The following is a 22,188-nucleotide window of genomic DNA, read 5'->3' on the forward strand; positions in this document are numbered from 1 at the left end:
CTCTCCTCCTTTGATGCCCCTCTCTTCATCCCGCAGCTGACTCAGAGCTCTGCCCAACCCAGCAAGTCCCAGCTGCCCTGGGTCTTTACTCCCCCCACCCCCACCCCCACCCCCGGAGCTAAGCAGATCTTGTCTTACTAAATACTTACTGTCTTGCAAAGCATAATTGTGATGCATTATGATGCTAAGTTTTTGGTCCTGTAAGGAGCAGGGGACAGTGGTAGAGGACCAAGAGTCTCTTCTTGTCTCCGGGTGCAGAGATTAAGGGACTGAAGGGGCTTTGTGGGGAAGCTGAGGCTCAAAACGGCTGAATGACCTGCCCAAAGCCACCCAGTGCCGCAGTGGTGGCGCTGGGAGCCTACCGTTGCTGTATTAGAAAGTGGGTGAGGATGAGAAGGGGGTTGTGGGCAGACCCTCTCCAGCTGTTCACAGTCTAGGGTTCGACACCCGCTCCCTGGCCCCACCTACCACTCCAGGGAGAGCCCAGAATCAGGCCCCAGGAAAGACAGACAGCTAAAGGCTGGACAGGGAGGGCCTCGGGGTTGCCCTAGGACTCGCTTGCCCCATGCTCCTGCCATACAACTTATTTCAGCACAGCACACACTTACCAGGGCCCGCTCTGCCCAGGAAGGGCATCAGGCCCTGAGAAGGACACACACACAGATGAGCATGCCCCTGACCTCCAGGAGTTCACAGCCGCCCCCGGAGGCGGACTGCTGCTCCGGAGGTGGCACCAACCAGAACACCGAAGGAGCACATCTGGCCAGTTACTAAGTCCCTGCCTCAGCGCCCTGCTGGGGCTGGGAGTCTGAACTCGCACGTCCGCTCCGTGTTGACGCTGCCCATAGGGGGCGCTAGTGGTATCCTCCAAGGCCGGAGGAGGGAGACTGGGCTCGCTCTTTCCTGTTTGTTCCCGTCTGCTTCCTGCGGGCTTCCTGTTGCTGTGGGCACCATCCCAGCAACTATTCTCCTCCGCTGCAGACAATGCCCAACTGCTGCAGCGGCTGAATCCAGTTTGCAGATTTCCCAACCCTCACAGAACCCGTTTCACACCAGCCTGCGCCCCTCACCCCCAGGAGACACTGTCAACAGCTGGCGGGCACCCCTGCTCAGAGGGCTGGGTCCCAGGCATGGCCCTCCCTCCTCAGAAGCCTGAGTTTCCGCTCTGCAGGCTCCTCCTCTGTTTCTAAAGTTTCCCCTTGCTCCCTCAGCCAGAGGAATGGTGGCTGCTGCCTGCAGGCACTGCCTCTGTTCCACCTTTTACCCTTCCGGTACCTAGTTAGCAAGGTTATATCTAACATCTATTTCTATTAAATTTTTTCTTGTCCTGGTTACGGTCACTGACTGATACAACATCTTTAGTGGATACCTATTGCTTTGATCTCTCACAGTTTCCCCTGGAACTCCCTCTTAACACTATTCCCCCCATTTCTAAAACTGCTCCTCCCACATGCCCCATTCCATATGATTCTATTTGACTGACAGTGGCAGTACCCTGTGGAAAAGGTGCTGGCTCCAGAGGTGGGCATGTGACCGAAGGCAGCCAATTAGAGCTTTCCCCTGGGACTTGTATACACTGAGGTCTTCTTTTTCCCAAGGTCACTACTTGGGTGATTTAAACTGGGTTGTCTGGAGCCATGCCTTCCTCTTTCCCCACCCCACCACCGGGTAATCCTATCTGTAGTACAAAAGAATGAAGACAACTCACCAAGAGAGAAAAAAAGATTGAGCTTTGAAGAAAAGGAGAGTTGACAACATTGTTGAGCCCTCGGTTCAGTAGTGCCTGATATTCACTCCACCCCTGTCTATCCTAGTTTCCTGAGCCAAAAACGCCCCTTGGTTTCTAAGCAAGTGTGAGTTGGGTCTCTGTCACATTCAACGGAAAGATCCCTCACTAATAGGGCAGAGCCCCTCAGATCTGAGCCCGACAGAGTTGAGGTGAGTCGGGGCCTCCTCCAGCCAAATTCCAGGGCAGAGCCCCTCAGATCTGAGCCCGATAGAGTTGAGGTGAGTCGGGGCCTCCTCCAGCCAAATTCCTCATCAGACACAGCAATCCCTCTGTCTGCACCACATGACAGCCTTGGAGATACCGGAAGACAACTCACATGTCTGTCTGAACAGAAGCACAGACTCTCTGGAGAACTACCCAGAGCACAGAAGAGCCCATTTAATCCTGTTTATGGAAGTGCCCAGCAAAGGGCCCAGAAGCTCCATCAGCCACGGCTGAGCCAAGACCAAGAGGAGGAAGCAAAATCTGCGAGGAAACCAAGAAATGGAGGAGCCAAGAGTCTAGTCTAACTTCCATCTCAGGGTCCTGAGCATAATCCTGCTGGGTAGCATTTTCCCCCCTCCCATTTGTGTGAGAAAATGCGTAGGTAATATGTGTTATGAATTATAGGATCATATTAGTATCCCTTCTTTCCCTAGTCAGGCCCCTTTTAGAAATGTTGGGCTTCAAAGCTTGCTGGATTAAAAACAATTCTCAACCAAAATACCTTCCCTTCCTGCAGGAACAGCGTCACGGGGACTTCAGAGACCATTTGGACCAGCCCGCCCCCTCCTTCACCAGATAAGGAATCGGAGGCCTCTCGCTGAATCATGTAGCTGGTGACTCTATGCCAGAAGCAGAGCCCAGGTCTCTCAGAACGTCAGGGGTCTGGCTGAACAGAAGGCTCACAGAAGGCAGAGGCCTTGCAGCCACAACAGTCCTGTCAGTCTACAGGATTTCCTGCAAGGCCCTATGGGAGGAACAGGGCCTCTGAAGGGCCTGGGGTCAATAGGCCCTCAGGGCCACCCTCTCCAGCTGTAGTCATCTGTATGGGCTTTCCTAAGAGCAGGAACTTCTCCCAGCTACATTTGAAGTAGTCTTCTTTGCACTAGAAATGAACGAAAACACAGTTAAATGGCAACAATTTGCTGATCCCAGCTCAAGCCTGGCAGGAGAGTGATAACAAAAAAATAGCCCTGGATCAGCAGCCAAAACTGGGCTCGAGGTCCAGCCCACAACTCTCTGGAGATTTGGGGTGAGTCAGTTAGCCTCTCTGGGCTTTTGCTGCCCCATTTGACACATAGGGGGAAAAGATATTATCATTCCTGCCCTCCCTACTTCCTTAGGCCATCGTCTCCAACTGCCTCAGCCTAAGACACTGCCCTGATCCTGCCAGCACCTCAGTCAGTGCCTCCTCAGGCAACAGTGGGACAGCACCCTTCGCTGGGTACAGTTTCCAGGAGTGCTGAGGGGGGCATGCCCGGCGAGGCCTGGGATTCACTGAGAGACACGGTGTGTGGCTATCACACACCTTCATGTCTAGTCGTCAGAATCACAGAAAGTGCAGCTCTCAGGTTTTGGCCAGGTCAGCCCAGCATCCGCCTCCACCCGCTGACTACACACACATGAGTCAGGGGTTCAGGGTGGATCCCAGGGGCTTGAGAAGCAGAGACTTTCCTTCCTGCTCTGCAGTGGATTCCCTCATGGCTGATTCACCTTCACCTGTGCCTCAGTTTCAAACCACAGAAACCAAGGATTTTCTAGTTGTGCAGGAGAGTTCAGTGATTGTAGCCTCCTCACTCCCAATCCATCTTATAGATGAGAAAATGGAAACCAGATGGGGGAAAGGGGCTTGTCTGACATCCAACAGCCAGTCAGCAACAAGGACCCTAGCGTACAGGTCAAGACACTGTTTTCCAGATCAAATCCCAACCCATTTTATTCCAGAGCTGTGCCCTTGGAAGAGTCACTTTACCCCTCTGAGTCCGAGTTTCCTGCTCTGTGAAAGTGAGGGTAATAGAACTTCTTTGTGGGGTTGTGGAGAGGGTGAAGTAGATTAATATATGTAAAGTGCTTGCAACAATGCCCAACAGAGTAATTTATAATTGTGGGCTTTTGTATTAGTTACCTGCTGTAGATACTAAGCATATCTCAAACTTTCAGGGTCTTAACACAATAAAAGCTTATTTATCACTCTTGGAACATGCTGGCATTCCTTATTGGGCAAATTGATGCCATTTAACTGTTGTTAGTGGGCTATTTCTGGCATGGTGACCAGGAACTCATGCTCATTGGATCTTGTAGTTTCACTGTCCCCTAGGACCTGGGAGTCCTCTGCTTCCAGTCACCAGAAGTGGAATGAGAACGTGAAGGAGCCCCATCAACTTCTAAAGCCCCAGCCTAGAGGTGTCTCACATCATTTCCACTCACACTTCACTGGTGAGAGCCAGTTACGTGGCCATACCTGAGCACAAAGGGAGTAAGGAAATATTGGCCCAGGCTGAGTAGCCACTGTCCAGTAACAAGCCCACAGTATGGGCTGGGAGTGCAAATATTTGTAAACAGCCATCTCTGCAACAGCTAAGCCCTGAGCATGCTATCCGCCAGGGTCTCTCAGTTCTGCTGCCCAGGGCCTCCCCATGGGTCATCAATCCCTTGACAGCAGAATTCAAAGTAGCAAGAACAGATACTGCCTCTTGAGGCCCAGATTTGGAACCCACATAACATCACTCCTGCCACATTCTATTGGTCAAAGCAAGTCGAAAGTCAAGTTTAGTTTTGAAGAGTAGGGAAGCTGACCAGTTCTTGATGCGAGGAGCTTCAAAGAATCTGTGGTCACTTGTAGTCTATACACATGGCTGGAGGAGGAGAAAGAGCACACTCAAGAAGAGGGGTATTCTGGGCAGTCCAGCACAGCACTGAATGTCCTCTGCAGTAGCCATCGGGATTCTAGATGGAACGTGGCTGCATCATGCACACATGTAATCTATGGCACCCACAGATCCACTGGGGGAGAGAAAAGGGGGGAGAGAGTGAGTGAGAGAGAGAGAGAGAGAGAGAGAGAGAGAATTTAAATAGTGCCACTGATTCCAGAACACATGCCTTGGACTGAACATGAGTCAAAAATAATCTGGAAACCACTTGTGTTTTGCTTTGCTATTTTCCTTTGGAAGGCACACCTAAGAGAGTCTATGAAGACTATGAAATGACTATTAATTAGACCTGTTTCCCTTTCCCTTAGAGGTACCTGATTTAACCCATTATTTTCAGAGGGTTGGGAAATCTAAATCTATTAATTTGATTAAACCTTTGCCAATACATAGTTTTATAAAATGCCTTTACATTACCACTTGCCTTAAATGTTTTCACAATACCTGAAAACTGAAAATTTAGTTCATCAACTTATGAAAAATATCTCTCACTCAACTATATTGTCATACCGGTCCTTACTGTTCAACCTGTCAACCAAATCAGGCTTACTTTTCCTCAGAAAAGTGATGAGCATTTCAAGGAATAGGGTAAAATCTACTGGAAAATAAATTTTGAAATAAATCTCAGAAGGTAGTGTCCTAAAAATAGTCAGGCCATATTTACATTATTTTGACCCAATATAATTATTAAATCTATTTTATAAGTTATAAAAACAAAATAAAAGCTCAATGTATGGTTATTGATTATTTCATTTGTAAAGTTTGTAAGTAAAACGATGTGAAGCCAAAATTAGAAGTTTTCTAAGAAGTGAGAAATATGATAAAAAGCATATTTTGAACTCTGGTGTTGGTCTTGGGAATCAATTAAATAAATATTTCCATTAATTTCATTGGACAGTATGATCAAATTTTTCTGTGTATTTAATGAAAAAGAGAAGACAAATTTTGCTAAAAAATGAAACAAAACACAATTATCCACAGTCAGCATATTGAAAATTAGAGATAGAAAATATGAAACTTTTACAAGATGAAATAAAATGAAGTTTGTCAATACATAAAATAAATAATTTATAATATGATTTGATAAAATTGGCATTTAGCTACTTTGTTGAATAATGCACACAAATATGAAAAACATCACATAAAAGTTGTATCTGTTTTTTTCATTGTATCTTGAAAAACACAATAGTCCCCAGAAACTTTAGAGTTATATTGGGGGAGTTAAAGGTCTTAAAAATCGCTATTACTGCCACACCACGCTCTTCTATATACCTGGATTCAGAATATTCCAGCCTGAGCCTAGAGTCCCCATTTTTAATGCCAGGAAGATGTATAGGACCTAGAAAGGTTTTGTGCCCTGAGGGATTGGGGTGGCTTGATTATAGCCTGGGAGGTTTCCCATCCCTAAAGGGAAGACTCTGTTTTGCTTTGTTGCGGGAAGGGTCAGAGTGAATACAGATGTGTCTGGGGAGACCAGCCTCAGGAAAGAGCATCATCGGAAGCTGAGCATCTGGACGCCAAGTTCTCTCAAACTAGCAATGCTGTGGCAGCATCTGCTACCCTCACCTGGAGCACCATGGCCCTAGGATGCTGGCATCCAGGACACCATCCAAACTCTTCAGCCCCGTCCCCATGGAGCAGCCCCACCTACGTGTCTAGGTCCAGCTGCCCCTGTGCCACACACTTTGCTCCAGGCTGGGGGGGCGGGGGGCTCCAGCCCTCTTGTGGAGGAAGCCCACAGATGTCCAAGTCACACAGGCCGGACCTAAGCTCCCTGGGAACCCCGTGTGCCTGTGGGAAGGGCTGCTGGAGAGCAGGAATCTGCTCCCTCTTCAGAGCCTGCCCCAGAGAAGAACACTGAGCAGGAATTTCCCTTCCCCAGCCCTGCTAGGTTCTCTGGGAATTCTTTAACAATCAAGTGGGGCTGCAGACGTGCTGACAGTGTGGGCTAGGGGAAATGCCAGGACACTGAGGCCAGCACAGCTGGACTGCCACCTCGGCTCTGTTGCTCATCAGCTGTATGACTTTAGCGAGTCACGTAGCCTCTCGGAGCCCTAATTTCCTGACGTCCAAAAGGCAGATGTTGATATATAACTCACAGAGTTTGGGGGTGATTAAAGGGGAGCACACACCTAAAGTGCTTAACAATGCCCTGTAACATCCACTAAGTCCCACAGTTCCATGCTCTTCAGCTCAGGGTTAGGACCCCTCCATCTCCCCCCCCGCTCCCTGCCCACCCTGCACTGCCTGGGACAAGCCCAGGGAGCTGCTACTCTATTTCCCTACCAAGTAGGCTCTCTGGCTCCCCTTCCTCAGGCAGCCCCCAACCCCAGCCCCCAAAGCTTCCTCAGACTTCACAGTCAGGGACCTTCTCTTTGAGCCTGAACTACTGGGTCTCTCTCTTCTCTCTCTCTCTCTCTCTCTCTCTCTCTCTCTCTCTCTCTCACACACACACACACACACACACACACACACACACACATGCCCCAGAGGCTAGAGGCTGCCTCCCTTTTGGGTTGAAGCCAAACCCGGAGAGAAATGCAAAATACAAAAAAAAAAAAAAAAATGGAGCCCGTTCTGTTTTTGTTTTTATTTATCTTAGAGAGTGGAAAGGAGGGAGGGAGGAGAGAGAGAGAGAGAGAGAGAGAGAGAGAGAGAGAGAGAGAGAGATAGATCTGATGTAAGAAAGAAAGGATCACACTTCAACCAACTGAGCTATGCTGTCCAAGGCAAATGGAGTCCTTTTGTTTTGGTTTTTTCATTTGTTTATTTTATGTTTTAAAATTTTATTAATTTGAGAGAAAGAGAGAAAAACAATGATTTGTTGTTTCACTTATTTACATATTCATTGGTTGCAGCAACCTTGGCTTATCAGGACAAAGCTCTAACCAATTGAGCTAACCAGCCAGGGGTTAGCTCTTTTTTACATTCCTCCAGGATCTGTGAACTCCGGGGTAATGAGACAGATGTGAAATGAATATGGGGCTCTTTTTTAACCCTAGGTCCATTTAATTGCCTCAGTTGGGAGCATCATTAATAAATGATTAATGGAGATGGCTTCTGTAAAAATTGGGTTATCTCAGATTGTTGCAACCTGCTGCCCAGATACTCCTTAGAGAGGTAAGAGCTGTTACTAGCCTCCGGTTGACTCTCTTCCCTTACACAGCAGATAATGTTCCAGGCACAGGGACTCTCTCCCCAGAGATGAGCATTGGGCTCATTGTCAGAAGGGAAAACTCAGATCGAGGTTAAACAACTGGTTCCAAGTGCAAGAAGCGGCCGGTGTCCAAACCAGAGTGGGGGCCCCAGGGCCAGGACCTCCCAACCAGTAGGAGCCTGGCTGCTGCCCATCGTGTAACCACCGCCCCTCCACCTCTGTGAGGTTTAATGGAAGTCAACAAAATGCCAGACAAGGTGGGGGAGACAGGACGTACACACCCCCAAATGCAGCAGGCGTTATCTTTAGGTGAGATCATAGTTTGCATTACTTTTGAAATCAGGGAGGAAAATGTTACCTTAAAGAATCTTGCTGCTCACAACTCACATTTTTTAGGGTGAAAATGTTTGGGTCCAAGGTGGGCAGAGATCATGAGGACCCCCATGGCAGGACCACGGCAAGAGAGGGGAGACCCGTGTCGTGCTGGGAAGATGGCTGTGCCATGTGGTCTGGAGCTCCTGGCGGCCTCCAGGGACTTCCCAGCCTGCTGGTCCCTGACTGCCCGGCCAGAGAATCCACAGCCGAGTGTGTTTTCAAAGCCAAGGGCAGTGCTGCATCCACTTGAACGAGCTGAGGGACTGTGGGAAGAACAGGACGCCAGCCACCCAAAGGGACAAGGGGGAAGGCTTCAGCTGACCAGGTGTGCTTCTGGGTGCGCAGAGCCCTGAGCTGTCCAGAGCTTCCCAGTTCAGAAGTGACTACCGTGTCCCCAGGCTTCCCACTTTCCCTGTGATTACCTTAATTAAGGGACACTTCTTAGCCTTCAAAACACAATCCTGCAAATTTAGAGTCAAAAAGTAGGTTAGTGGCTGCCTAGGAATGGGGTGGGAGTGGGGATAAACTGTAAATGGTACCTGAGATCTTTCAAGAGGATGAAAATGCTCTAAAACGGATTTATGATGATGGTTGTGCCACTCTGAAAAGTTACTGAAAATCATTGACTTATACACACTAGCAATGGCTGAATTTTATGATAGGTAAAATACACCGCAATAAGTCTGGTAAAAAGATAAAAACGAAATAAATAAGTAAAACACCTACTGCTGATGTAGCCTCCATCCTGAAAAGTCCCCCCACTGCATCGCCACACAGAGCTGACCAGCCCTTCCTCAGAGTTCCTGCGGCCTTCCTCGGGTTCGCTCTCACTTTACATCTTGAACTGTACCATTTGTGGCCGTGCCTGCATCTCCCATATGGACCAACGAAGATTTGAAAACACACATATAAACTTCAAGCTGCACCACTTGTCTCATCATCATGTTTATGAAACGGAAACCTGCCCTGGGCTCTCGGTGTCCGGCTGCTCACACACCTCCCTGGTCAGTGCCCTGCCCCTCGGCTCTGATCACAGTGCCCGGGCCACCTTCTGGGCCGAGGCTCACCTTCTCCTCCCATGACCACAGCCATCACACCCTGAGCCCACCTTCCTGGGAATAATCCCTGCCCAAGAGTCGAGGACAGGGAGAGTGTCTTTCCCTAGCACAGCACAGCACAGCCCCACGAGGCACCAGGCTTAATTCAAGAGATCCAGGACAATAGATGCTTAACAAGTACAGAGATTCACTCATTCAGTTGCATACTTTTTTTTTTGAGACTTCAATGACATTTTACTTAAGAAAAATTCCGTTGTAGATAAATAATTCTGCAGATATAAAATGTAAACAGTTACATCACTTGTCAGGAGCAGTACCATGCTTACACCACTCAACATCCACATTGCGTGTTTGGCTGAAAATCAGATATATAAAGTGAAAGACTCAGACTGAATAATCACCATTTATGCCTGCTCTGCTCAGTGTGGAGAAAAAGTCCTTGGGAAATGATATCTCATGTATGACTGTGTGCTCCTATTTTCAGATGAACGGTATATTGCTCATGGGACACATCACTTACAGAAATCTAAATAGGCGTTGGAACTCCCCAACAGCTAGTATAGACATGATTGTGCTACAGCTAGAGGCAAATGGCCAGAAGCACCCGGGCTGGTGCTCAACTGACTGCCACTCCAGCAGGAAACCAGAAGGTCCAAGGCCCGCACTGCAGGACAGGAAGGACCAGGCTCCAGACCATCCCTGGGGCCCGCAGCCAGAGGAGCTTAGCTCAGTGTGTACAAGAATGGACTCATAGCCAGGAGAAGCGAACCATCTGCTTATTTGCATTGAATGTATTACTCATGAAGTGTCCTCTTGACTTTATGTGATGGCGAGCTTTGAGTATGCCACAGATTTGCAGGAAACACCATATTCTTTTCACTTTACTTTTGTTGGGTGAGTCGAAGGATGGTTGTGGATGCCCAGCATCTTCAAAGACATGCTCTGAGTTATTCTGCCATTTAGATGATGGGACTTTTGCCAAAAGTCATGTAGGATTACCACCAATAGTTGTAACTAAATTAGGATTGGCAAGTAGCAATATTGGAGGTGTGTGGTTTTTTTTAACACGTTCATCATTTACAGTAGTTATTCCTGAATATAACTGGCTATGGGTTACTTTCCTTCCCTCCTCTGTGGTTATTTCATTGATAAGCACATAACCCTGAAGGATAGCATCATGAACAAAACATTTGAAATAATTTCTTATTAAAAAACTATAAAAATCTTAAATAATTCATGATATAAGCAAATCACCACATAATAGTTGCTTTGATAAACAAAATCTTACAAATTCAGTAATAAAAATCAGCAGCATACGGTAAAGCAAATATGCAAAAAAATTAAACCATGATAAAATAATTAGGTTTACATTATACAGTTAATTACAGCAAACATACAAGACAATTTTGTTGCTGTTTTAAAACAACTTAAGTTTTAAATTATATCACTTGAAATAGAAAAAATAAACTACTTTACTACAAAATGAATTCTACATTTTTGAAAAATCACTCAAAATAAGACCACTGACTTAGTTCTCAAAGTAGTTCTATCAATGACTAGACAACTTCCCATCCCTCCTTTCCCACCCCCAGGCCCAAGTAGTCATCTACAGCAGTCCAGAGGTCTGACTGATGCTTCTAGACTGCTGTGGGTTGGTATCTGGGTCGGTATCCGAGGCCAAAGTCAGATCTGTTGACATTGAAGACAGACACGTCTTTGACAGACGGCGATGACGATGGATGCTGAGAGCCATTGATCACTGCTGCACCTGTGCTAATGGAGAGGGCTGCCCCTGTATAACTCCATTCTTGGTTCTCTCTTCCAAGTCCATAACTTCCTTGTATATCAATCCTTTCCACTCTTCTATTGTGTGATCTCGTCATCTAACTGCTTGTCAGGTATCTTTGGTGGTGGAGCCTCCACCTCGGAAGGGTCATACCAGATGTTGCCGTATGGGTGCTGGAGAGCTTCGTCCAAAGAGATCCTTCGGGATGCATCAATCACCAGCATTTTGGATAACAAATGCCTCGCCTGACTGGTTTTACGTTTGTTGTGTTCGGAGTCGGCAGGGAAAAGCACATCGGGGAAGAGTTTCTCAAAGCTACATCCAGCATATTTAGTTCTGTTGGTTGCAGTTTCTTTGCGAATTCAGGACATGGTGTTCCAAGCTGTCCAATAATTTTATTCCACTGACCAATATGATCTGTACCTGGGAAAAAAACACCACCTTTGATCATTTCTCCCAGGATGCACCCAACTGACCAGATGTCAACGTTTTCTTTGTAGCCCGTCCCTAGGATGACGTCAGGTGCTCTGCAGTGTGAGTCACTACGTAAGGTGTCATCATGAAACTAGGTCCTGCAGTCCTGGCCAGTCCAAGGTCAGGAAGCTTCAAAGTGCAGTCTGATTTTACTGCTATATTACTGGGCTTTCAGTCCCGATGACTAATTCCAGCAGAGCGAAGGTGCTTAATTCCACACAGCATCTGATAGAGAAGGTAGGACAGTCTTTCATGATCTAGTTCCATCTGAATCACTTGGCAAAGATTTGCATCCATGAACTTCATGACTATATAAACATCTTGAAATTCTTCTAGAGATTTCTGTGGTGTGAAAACATTCAAAAGGCGAATTATATTTTTGTGATTAACACATTTCCTAAGAACCAGCTCTCTGTAAGCCTGCATAGCATGGGTTTGATTCTGAAATGGCCAGCTTAGCTTCTTGATGGCAACATTGCTTTCAAGAATGGCGTCATAAGCTGCACATACTATTCCTTGAGCTCCTGAGCCTATAGGTTTTAAATTCTGATATCATTTCAGGACTGTGAATGTAGAATCTCCAATCTCTACACTACAAAAATTGCTGTCACACTTACTTCTGCTCATGATGGCAAGCAATTAATTTAATGGCTTCATCCAAAAATTCACCGAGAAGCGGACAGCACAGCGAATGGTGACAGGGGAGCCCGCCGGAGGGACCAGCACTGTCTGGGCGGTTGCCACAGCCGTTACCCAGAGCTGCCCATGGCTCGCGTCCTCTGGCCTCGGCCTCTCCACTGAGTTTCATATTCATTTAACCAAAAAATATGTATCCCACCAGGGATATGCCAGACACCAGGCTCAGCACAATGGTGAGAACCATCACTTTACCTGCCCTCAAGGAGCACACAGTTCTTTGGAAGAGAGACATTACATGAACAATTACACAAATTCATGTAAAACTACAACTATTGCACAAGTGCTAAGGATGAGAGGTTGATGGTCTGAGGAGATCTGGTCAGGAGTCAGGGTAGGCTCCCTGAGGATGTGCTGACTCAGCTGAGAACTGGAGGCAACAAAGGCGTGCTTTCCAGGACCACACAGAACCCCAAATCCTCAAAGCCCACTGGACTTCATGCACAGCTCCAAGTCCACAGGAAGAGCTGAGAGAATGAGACTGCCTGGAGTTGGGGCCCCAGACACTGGCCAGGCCCACTCCCCTCTCTTGGCTGAACACCCACACCCTGGCCTCCTCGCCTGAGTGGCCCTGGGGTCTTAAGTCTGCTTCATTTCAGAGACTGCATGTCACCAGCCACTGCTCAAAATCAGTAAAATCCAGAAAGATTCCACTGCGCAGGGACTGAAGACCCCAGAGGCAAGGAGCCCCAGAAAACTCCAAGGGAAGATGGGCTGTTAGCTAGCTTTTTAGGCAGATGCAGTCTAATTTGTTGTAAAAGCAATGTGGGAAAGGAGGGAGGAATCATTTCTTTCCCAATCACTGACCCTCCCACCACCTGTCAGGCTAGAGATCTCTTCCCTATGAATTTATGCTAATGCAGCTGTTTATAACTTATGAATGAGGTAGAGAGGCTGATTGACTGCTGCCTGGGGGTCAACAGAGGAGAGAAAGCTGTCATCCCCGTCTCTCCCTCAATCTCTCAAGGATCATTATAAAGTCCCCTTTTCTCCCCCTTCCCCTGCATAGTGAAATGGAGTGTTCACTGCTTTGATTTCTAATTGGCACAGACAGCTCACTCCAGGGTCTGGAGTTCACATCAGCATGATCTTATTTAAAACAAGTTCTTTTTTAAACGTCCACATCCTGTCCCCCTATGATACAGAAGATCCCACCTTCCCTTGGCTTTGAGAGAGGGTGTTTGGGGCATGTTAACCTAATGGGTAAGGCCAAGAGAATCCCTGAGGGGAAGCCAGAGCAGCAAGATGGATTAATTATCCCAGGAGTGGTTTCGTGAGACTGCATGTGTGGCAGGATAGTAAGAAGCTAGAAAAATTCTTGGGCAAATGGAATGGGAAACTGAGACAAGAAAATTAAACAAGGCCAAGCAGTTTGGGCAGCTTTCAGCCAACTTGTGAATCACAAGACCTTATCTTCCCCAACCAAGGACACTTGAGAGCAAATGGTTTATATATCTCCTCCCTAATCAGAGAATACATAGCTTAAATCACCCTGGCCTGGGAAAATAAAGAACAAAGACCCAATTAATGCCATTTGTGCCAGCTAAACAGATGAAGTCTGGGGGACAAATAACAAAAATCCCAGAAGCATCTGGATGGTTTCACTTTAAGGGGAAATGTTAGGCAGGATAGATAGCTGCTATGGCAGGAGGAGGGGAAGGGGAAAAAGGAGTATATCTCACCCACTGAACAAAGAAGTCAGCAGTCTTGAGACTTGCCAACATAAAATTGCCAGATGTCCTCATAAATTCTGAGGAAAGCTACAACAATGTAAAAGGAGGGACCTTGAAATCTAGTCTATCCAAGAGGAGAACCTTGAAATCTAGATGGGGGAAAGTAGAAAACTCTTGAACCCCCACCAGGCAAGGCACTCAGACTAGCTGAGTTGCCTGCTTGTGCTTTATGCCAAGTGTATTCTTCATAAATTTGCTTGTTTTGCTTCAACACTGCTTTCTTCTATTCATCTGAATTGTTTCTCAAGAGTGTGACAAGAGCTGAGGAGGGGAGAGGCCCCTTCCACTCAGGCGACTCTCCGGTAACACATGGAAAGGGTTGGAAAAATCCTCTTCTGGATTTTGGTGGCTCAGTAACATACAGAAAGAGGAGTGGTTGAGACAAGACGCCCGGGTGGAGGTCCAGCTCCCACCCACACCCCAGTTTACTGAGGCACGCTGACACATCACTCCTCTCAAAGTCTTAATTGCATTCTCTATCATTTAAAAGCAGGTCCAGATTTTCCTCAATTTTTTCCCAGTTTAATATCCATGACTCTAAATCAATTTCACTTTTTATCCCCCCCCCCCATTATAGTCATATGATTATTGATGGTTTACAAAAGTAATTATGCACATATTTTAAAACTTCAGTGAGGAAATTGTAAGGAAAAGAAGAATAAAGTTGAGCCTTATCTGCTTTGTTAGAGGTGAGCCAGAAGTTGCCTCTGCACTTTCTGGAAGCCAATGGAATGAGTGAAACACAATCAAGTACAAGAGTAAGAGCATAGATTTAGTGAGGATAAACCAGTTTTTTAGGAAAAGGTGAACTCTTCCTGTTTCTAAGTTCTGAGTGAAATTTCTCACTTAGCTCTTCAAAAAGAGGGAGCTCTGTCATGTTATAAGTAAATCCTCAACAGTATCTTTTCAGAAAACACATTAATCTTCGTATAAGGTCCCCTACTGCCAACCAGTGAATAATACATAATACAATTTGACCCAAATAAAAAACTGCACTCCACATCTAAATTTCTCTGGTGGCCTTCATCAGCTAAGAGGACAATCGCAGAGTTAGGATTTCTCAACTGAAGGCCAATGACTCCTGGGGTCCCCAGACAAGTTCTTGAGTTTGACAACACTGATCTGAGGAAGTACTTCTCAATCATTTTCATGTAAATTCCTATAGGGGCAGAGGAAAAGAGATGTATACATCACAGGAGCCACCTGGGCCAAAGGTCATCTATTTGCTGTGCCAATCTAGTATTAACATAATGAGACAGTGTCCCTTGGGCATACCACTGCTCCACCTGTCCGCTCCTCCCTCTGCACCACTATGCTGCCACTGTCCCAGTTATTAAAGACAATGGAAGGCCCAAGCTGAGTCAGCATTGGTCTGGAGGAAACTGCCTTTCTTGGCTCCCAACTGCCCCACAGAATAAGGCTCAAAATTGTCCACATGCCATTCAAGGCTCTATGTGATCTGCCCAACTTTCTCCTCTGGCCTCAACTTCTCCCCCTCCCCACCCCAATCAAGTCCCCAACACTCCTGTCAACCCACTGATTTGCATTTGTGTGGACATTTCATACCTCTGTGTGTGTTCTCTTTGACATTGCTCCCATCTTCCAAGACTTCAAATGCCACCAAAGCCAAACTTCCCTACTTTTCCAGGAGACATAAAACCTTCCTCTCTCGCATAGCAGCACTTGGTCAATGCCACATTCACTTACACAGCTCTTGTTACTTAGCCCTGCCTGTGTCAGTCTCTGGCTGAGACTCGGGGATAAAGCATAGAGAAGCCCTCACACCACAAGAAGAACCTGAGTTCCTGGAGTTGAGGTCTGTCTGCCCAGCTTGACTGGGGGCTTCTTTAGGGCAAAAGCCTCAGCTCTCTGGGGTCTCAGCCCTTCCTCACACTCCCAGCTGAAGTTCAGCAGGTGTCTGCATAATTTTTTTTTGCAGGAGAGAGGGGCATAGTGGGGCTGCATCAGGGGAGGGGTTGCCTCAAGGGGCACCTTGCTCTGATTGGTGGGGGAGGAGCCACAGGCAGTAGGCCTATCAGCTGGATGAGCTGGGGAGGGGCAGGGCTGCCCCGGCCAGCAACCATTGGCTTGGAGGGAAGGTGGTGAGCACCTGACATGCTTTGTGCTTATTGGCATTTCTTGCTGTATCTACTTATTAAACCAAAGCACTTGGGTCACAATGGCCATCAAAGCTTATTGACATACTTGACATTTTGCATTCATGCAACTGAAGCTTCAGCCTTCCATCCACTGGCTGTGCCATGTAGTAATTAAAACAGTGGATGAGGTGAGCCCAGTTAATCCTCTGGGCAAGGTGGGGCTTATTTTTCAAAGGTTTACAGTTTCAGCTTCCAGGGTGTGCTGGTTTGCTTTGCCGAGTTTCTAATGGGCACTTGTGCACCCACTGTGCCCAGCGCCTTCTTCTGAGTTCGCGAGCATTCCCAAGTACTGAGGTGTTTGTGCAGGTGTGTGTGACTGTGTAACATGTGACACACCTATATATGAATGCTTGTATGAGCCCTTGTGCTTGTTCTGTGGGTGTACACGCACACCTGTGTCTGTACAACCTCCAGGTCCCAGCGCCCAACAGCACACACTCAGCAAATGCACTTGGCAGGTGCACCAGGTTCCATTTGCTCCGTGTGGTACTTGAAGCACCAGGGAAGCTGCCTGCTCACATGGATCACTTTCATGTTTACGCTGAAGTGCTTGTCATGATCATTACCGGGACTCTGTAAATTCCCTCACGAGAACCCAGCCCAGCAGGCTGGGATCACATTATTTGGTTGTTGTCAGCATCTCATGGAAGGGCTCAGTTAACTCCTCCCAGATGAGTTATTTCGTTATTTATCTCATTCTGAATGGCAGCTCCAGCCATGGAAGGCAGGACCCCTGTGGCCCAACTCCATGGGGGAGTTAACATGAAATATGATGAAATGGAGTCCCTGGAAACAGTGAGAGGATGCAGGGCCCCTAAGGGATGGACCCCAGGTCTGGTGATCATGAGCTCTGGGTCTAGGGGCTGCACCCTGACCTTCCCTGTGATTTTGGAAAGTTACCCCCTCTCTCAGGACTTGTTTTCTCATTTTCAAAATGAAGGGCTTCAATGTGTCATTTCTTTCTTTTTTTTTTGTTTTGTTTTTTGTTGTTGTTAATCCTCACTTGGGGATATTTTTCCATTGATTTTTAGAGAGCGGGAAAGACAGAGAGAAACATTGATGTGAGAGAAACACATGGATTGGTTGCTTCCTGCATGACCCCAACCAGGGCCTGGGCCAGGAAGGAATCTGCAACCAAGTTACATGCCCTTGACAGGAATTGAACCTAGGACACTGTGGTCTGCAGGCTGATACTCTAGCCACTGAGCAAAACTGGCTAGGGCTGAATGTGTCACTTCTAAGGTCCCTTCTACTAGTATCTATCAAGCTCAAGGACAGTTCTGCTATTTTTGGTGGAAATCATACACTCCTAAAATTGTCAGAACAGGAAGGGACCTTAGCCCAACTTCACACTTCCTAGAAGCGTGAACAACTTATTCAGAGCAAGTCAAGGCAGAATATCTTGTCTGGGGTAGATTTGAACCATCCTGGTCCCATGATGCTATCTTGAATGCATTTCATTTCTGACAGGTGACAAAACTATATGCCCTCATCTTTGGTCAGGACTTGTCTTATACCTCAGCTCCTTCCCAGACGCCATTCCTCCCCTCCCCATCACACCCCCAGCACCAGGCACACAGTCCTATCAGAGTATCTGAAATCCTTGGAGGTCTTGCTACAGAAAGGGTGGTTCTCAGCAGCATGGGCACTGCCTGGGATCCTGTTGGAAAGGCAGAATGTCAGCCCCACCCAGGCCTTGTACCCAGATCCCCAGGTGATGCGTTGGCACATTATGCTCAGGAGCCACTATTCTAGGGACAGTTGGTCTCGTCTATGACAGATCAGACAGTCACTGATCTGTCTCCCCAACGAGACAGTGAGCTCTTTAAGGGTAGGGCTTGGAATGGTCCCTGGTGCAAAATTGGTGCTCATCGGGTATTAAATAAATAAATTACTGAAGGCAATGAACTTGGCACCAAATCTGAAAGAGAAGTCATGGTATTGATGGACAGAAAAAAGTGGGGATCTGGGAAATAGACCCCAGCCCCACCCAGAGGCAGGGGGTTAAGGACTAGCCTGATGAGAAGAAAGGGGTCTGACATGAAAAAGCATGAGAGGGGAGAAAGGAAAAGATGAAGGGAAGGGAGGATGTCAAGTTGTTGAGAGACAGCTAGATCAGGGTATTTGGGACATCCACCTCTTCTAATCCCATTTCCTATTGTTCGGTTAACTGTGGACAGAGATGAGCATGAGGGTTGGCAATAAGGCTCTGGAGCCAGAGAGACTGGGTGTAAATCCCAGTTCTACACGGGCCATGTGGTCTTGGGCACGTCACTGAACTCCTTGCATCTCCAAAATGGGATCCCAGAAGTACCTTCCTCGAAGAGTCCCACTGAGGATTTAATGAGATAATACAACACGTTGGCACAGTGCCTGGCACGAGGAAGGGCTCCATGGGTGTGGAATGACTGTAAGTGAAAGAATAAACTCATCAGCAGCGTGCCTGAGTCTGTCCGACCCGAGAACGTGACACCGAGCTCAGTGGGCAGGCTCTAAACCTGGGCCTTTGCATCAAAGGCGGTAGTTTTCCCTCCCACTGGCCCTCTAGACCCACCCAAGACTCTCAGGAGGGTTTCCCCACTAGTCTCCGGGAGTCCTCACTTCCCAGAGGAAAAGGCGATGCCATCTGCTCACCTCTTTTGATTGTAGGGCAGCTTATCTGAGGAGCAGTGCATGGCATGCTTGGCCCAGGACATAAAGAACAGTCCGTGGTTCCTAGGTCCTGCCACCCAATTACCATCACCTTTATGTTAGCAAGTGACAAGAAGTATGGAGCATGTTTATATCACCAGGTTAGAGAAAGCCTGTCAACATCAGCCAGGGGTTCCTAGCTGCCTCCCTGTAGCCTCGCTGTGTCCAGGATTCTGCAGAAGGGCCGCTCACCTCCAGGCATGCAGTTGGTACACAGCGCAGTCTGTGTGAGTGGCGCCCCCTCCCCGCCCCTGGAATCGGGCAGGGCACAACCTGAGCAGATGCACGCTGTGTTCCTCTCCCCTCGGCCATCCTAGCGGTGTTCCTTGTGAATAATTGAAGAGCCTCGGGAACAGCTGTGCAGGCAGTTCAACGTGGTCACAGATCTGCTCTTTTGAAACAGCCCCTGCTCTTTTCAATGGTATTCTGGGAAAAAGAATATTGATCTCCAGCCCAGCTGTTTAGGAGAGGGGGGAGCTGGGGGAGAGGACACAGCGGGAGAGGTTCTAAAATATGCACTCAGCTGGTTCCTTTCCGGGCAGAGTCTTTGAGCACAGGCGGGTCTGCCATCAGCCAGGGGATACATTCTCTGAGCCACTTGGTGTCCAGGGTGTGGGGTGGGTGCTGAGCAGTCAGCCCGGCGCTGAAGGCAGCCGCTGCGCATCCTGTCGGCACCGGCCACTGGTTAGGAACCATTCGCTCCAAATAACCTGACACGTGTGCTGGGCATTGCCAGAGCCTTCTGCACGAAAATGTCTCTCTCCTCCGCTCTCCCTGGCTAATGAGGCACTTCTCACTTTTGAATTTGTATGCCAACTGAGACATGGTGGCCCATTTATTCTTAATAGCCTTTCTGAAAAATACCAGAAATTACATAATGACTACAGAAAAAAAATCACATTTACATAAGTGAAAAGAGGAATGATTTTTATTACATTTCTCTAATGAATATGTAATTATTGGCTAAAAAAAGACCTTCCTGATTCACAAAATGACCACGCTTTGTCCTTGTGAGAAGAGATTTGGATTCATCTGTGCGGGTAGCCTGGGGTAGTTGGGATAAGCCTCCCTTCTTAGCCCTCCCAAACGATACCACTCCATCCTGACTCAGCTGGTAGTTCAGCTCTGTCCTCATGTGCCCTGGGGAGTGCCCATGGGGAGGGGGCGATGGAGGGGGGGTCCCTGTGTAGGGAGCACCCCTGGAGCTCTACACACAACGCCCACCCCATCTTGGGGAGAAGCTGACCATCCTTCCAGGCCCACAGCCAAGGCTCCCTCCTCCATGGAGCCTTCCTGGTGGCCCCAACTGCGCTCTGACCCATCCGTAAAAGGAAGGCGAAGGATTCCAATGTGGCAGAAACTGCTGTTTGCCGCTTCCTCCTGGGCACACACCAAAGTAGCTTTTCTGGCTCCCCTTGGAGTCAGGTGTGGCCCAGGGACTGAGCTCTGGCCAGTGGAGTATGTGTGGAAGTGGGAGCACAGCTTCCAAGCCTGGCACACAAATGTCCCACCCACTCCTGATGGAGAGGCCTCTGAGAAGTGAGGAGGGGCCCCACATGAAGCAAGGACACTGGGCCCTCAAATGATTCTGCAGAGCCAAGGGCCCCACCTGGGTTAGGCTGTGTCATAATAAGAAATAAATTTGTGTTGTGTTAAAGCCACTGAAATGTTGGGGTCACTTGTTACAGCAGTGAGGCTCCCTGACTATTACATCCGGAGAGATGAGCCCCTGGTAAGTCCAGGGCTCCCTGGAGGTTGCCCTCTGAGGTTCAGCCATTGGTGAAAGCAGCAAGTTGCCCCAACCCCCTCTTCCTAATTCCCCACTTGCAACATCTCTTTCTCCATTTTCTCCCAGATTGCCAAGCTAACAGCCCACATAGGAGGGTCTCATGTCTGCGCACTGGTCAGCCTGCAGGTTCACATCCCGTGGTCTGATCTACGGCCCCAGCCACCCAAGCAGCCTCTTTCTCCCCACTTTCCTGCACTCTGTCTTAGAGGCCAGCGCATGTCTCCTGCTTCATTACACCTTTGTGACTAAGGACGAAGAAAAGAAGCAAAAACACACAAAGGATGGTTTGGGCAGCTCTAAATAGTCCTGTCTACATTCAACCACCAGCCACCTCAAACCATTTGTGAAAGGACCCTAGCATCTTTGAGCCCCTTGTAAAAACCTCAAAAAGAAGAAGAAGAAGAAAAGGAATGAACCTTACCCACCATTTGCCTCTGGTCTCACATTTGGGTTGGATTGCTAAAACTTCATTTGAAAATTCTTCAGTTCCATGGACTTTGCCTTCATAACCCTTGCCATAAATGGTTAATTGATTCTAAAAAGCAGGTTCTAAAATTTAGATAGAAAAACAGAGGAACCAAAGGAGCCGAAGCAAGTGGACAGGAAGAGCACAGATGGAGGATGTACCCTCCCACCGTCCATACTTTCTGTGACAGGTGGGCCATGTGACCTGGGGAAAGGAGAGCCTCACATCAATGGGGAAGAACAGAGAACCCAGAAACAGGCCCACAGGTCCATGGTCATCGAACCCTGACAAGGACGCCGAGGCAATTCATAGCACTCATCGCTCTCGTCATTTAAAATGACGCGTCTATGTTTTTGTTAGACACCCACCTCCCCTCCCGGGCTGCAAGCCCAGGAGGAGAAAGAGTGTCTTTCTTGTTCACGGCTATTTCCCCAATTCTTCACACAATGCCTGGCACAAACGCGAAGCTTAACAACTGTGTTTGGAAGGAAGGAAGACTCGTGGGTGGGCAGGCTTTCTGGATCCTTTGGGCATGAATGGGATCTTTCTCCACACTCAGACTCCTGTCAACATCCATGTAGCTCTTCTTTTTTCTCCATGCATACAAGATGTTACATAACATTTCATTCATTTTACAACTCTCTTTACTTCCAAAATGCGGCTTTCCCAGCTACAAAGGCCCGGCTATGAAAGCAAGCAGGCCTTTTGTGCCATCTGCTCTGGCGGGAAGCCTTGTATCGTCAAGATTTCTATCTTCACTTCAGTGTAATCAGCCCAGAAACCTTTGTAACTTCTCCTGTCACCTGTCGTGGTCTGGGTGGGGATCTCGTCTGTCTTTTGTAAGGACACATGCTTTTTATTTACAGCCCACCCCGATAATTCAGGATGATCTCATTTCAAGATCCTCATTGTAATCACACCCATAAAGACCCTTTATCCAAATAAAGTCGTGTTCAGAGGTTCTAGGATTAGGATATGGACATATCATGTAGGGGTCATCACTCAACCCCTACATACACGCACCACCAAACTCACATGCAGGACCATACTGCTCAGATTGTGAACTGGGCTGCTGCACACGTGTCATTGAGCTAACACTTGTCTTC

General features: G+C 47.8%; 1 pseudogene across 1 annotated transcript; it reads right to left on the reverse strand.

The window, feature by feature from the left end:
• Window positions 1-11,000: 11,000 nt before the first annotated feature.
• LOC307097190 (mitogen-activated protein kinase 8-like) lies at window positions 11,001-12,175 on the reverse strand (annotated as a pseudogene). The gene is made up of 2 exons: window positions 11,562-12,175; window positions 11,001-11,355 (listed from the first exon to the last, which is right to left on the reverse strand). The product of its transcript is annotated as a mitogen-activated protein kinase 8-like (transcript).
• Window positions 12,176-22,188: the final 10,013 nt, after the last annotated feature.

This window comes from Cnephaeus nilssonii (genome assembly GCF_951640355.1).
Source record: "Cnephaeus nilssonii genome assembly, chromosome: 3".
Classification (NCBI taxonomy): Eukaryota; Metazoa; Chordata; class Mammalia; order Chiroptera; family Vespertilionidae; genus Cnephaeus; species Cnephaeus nilssonii.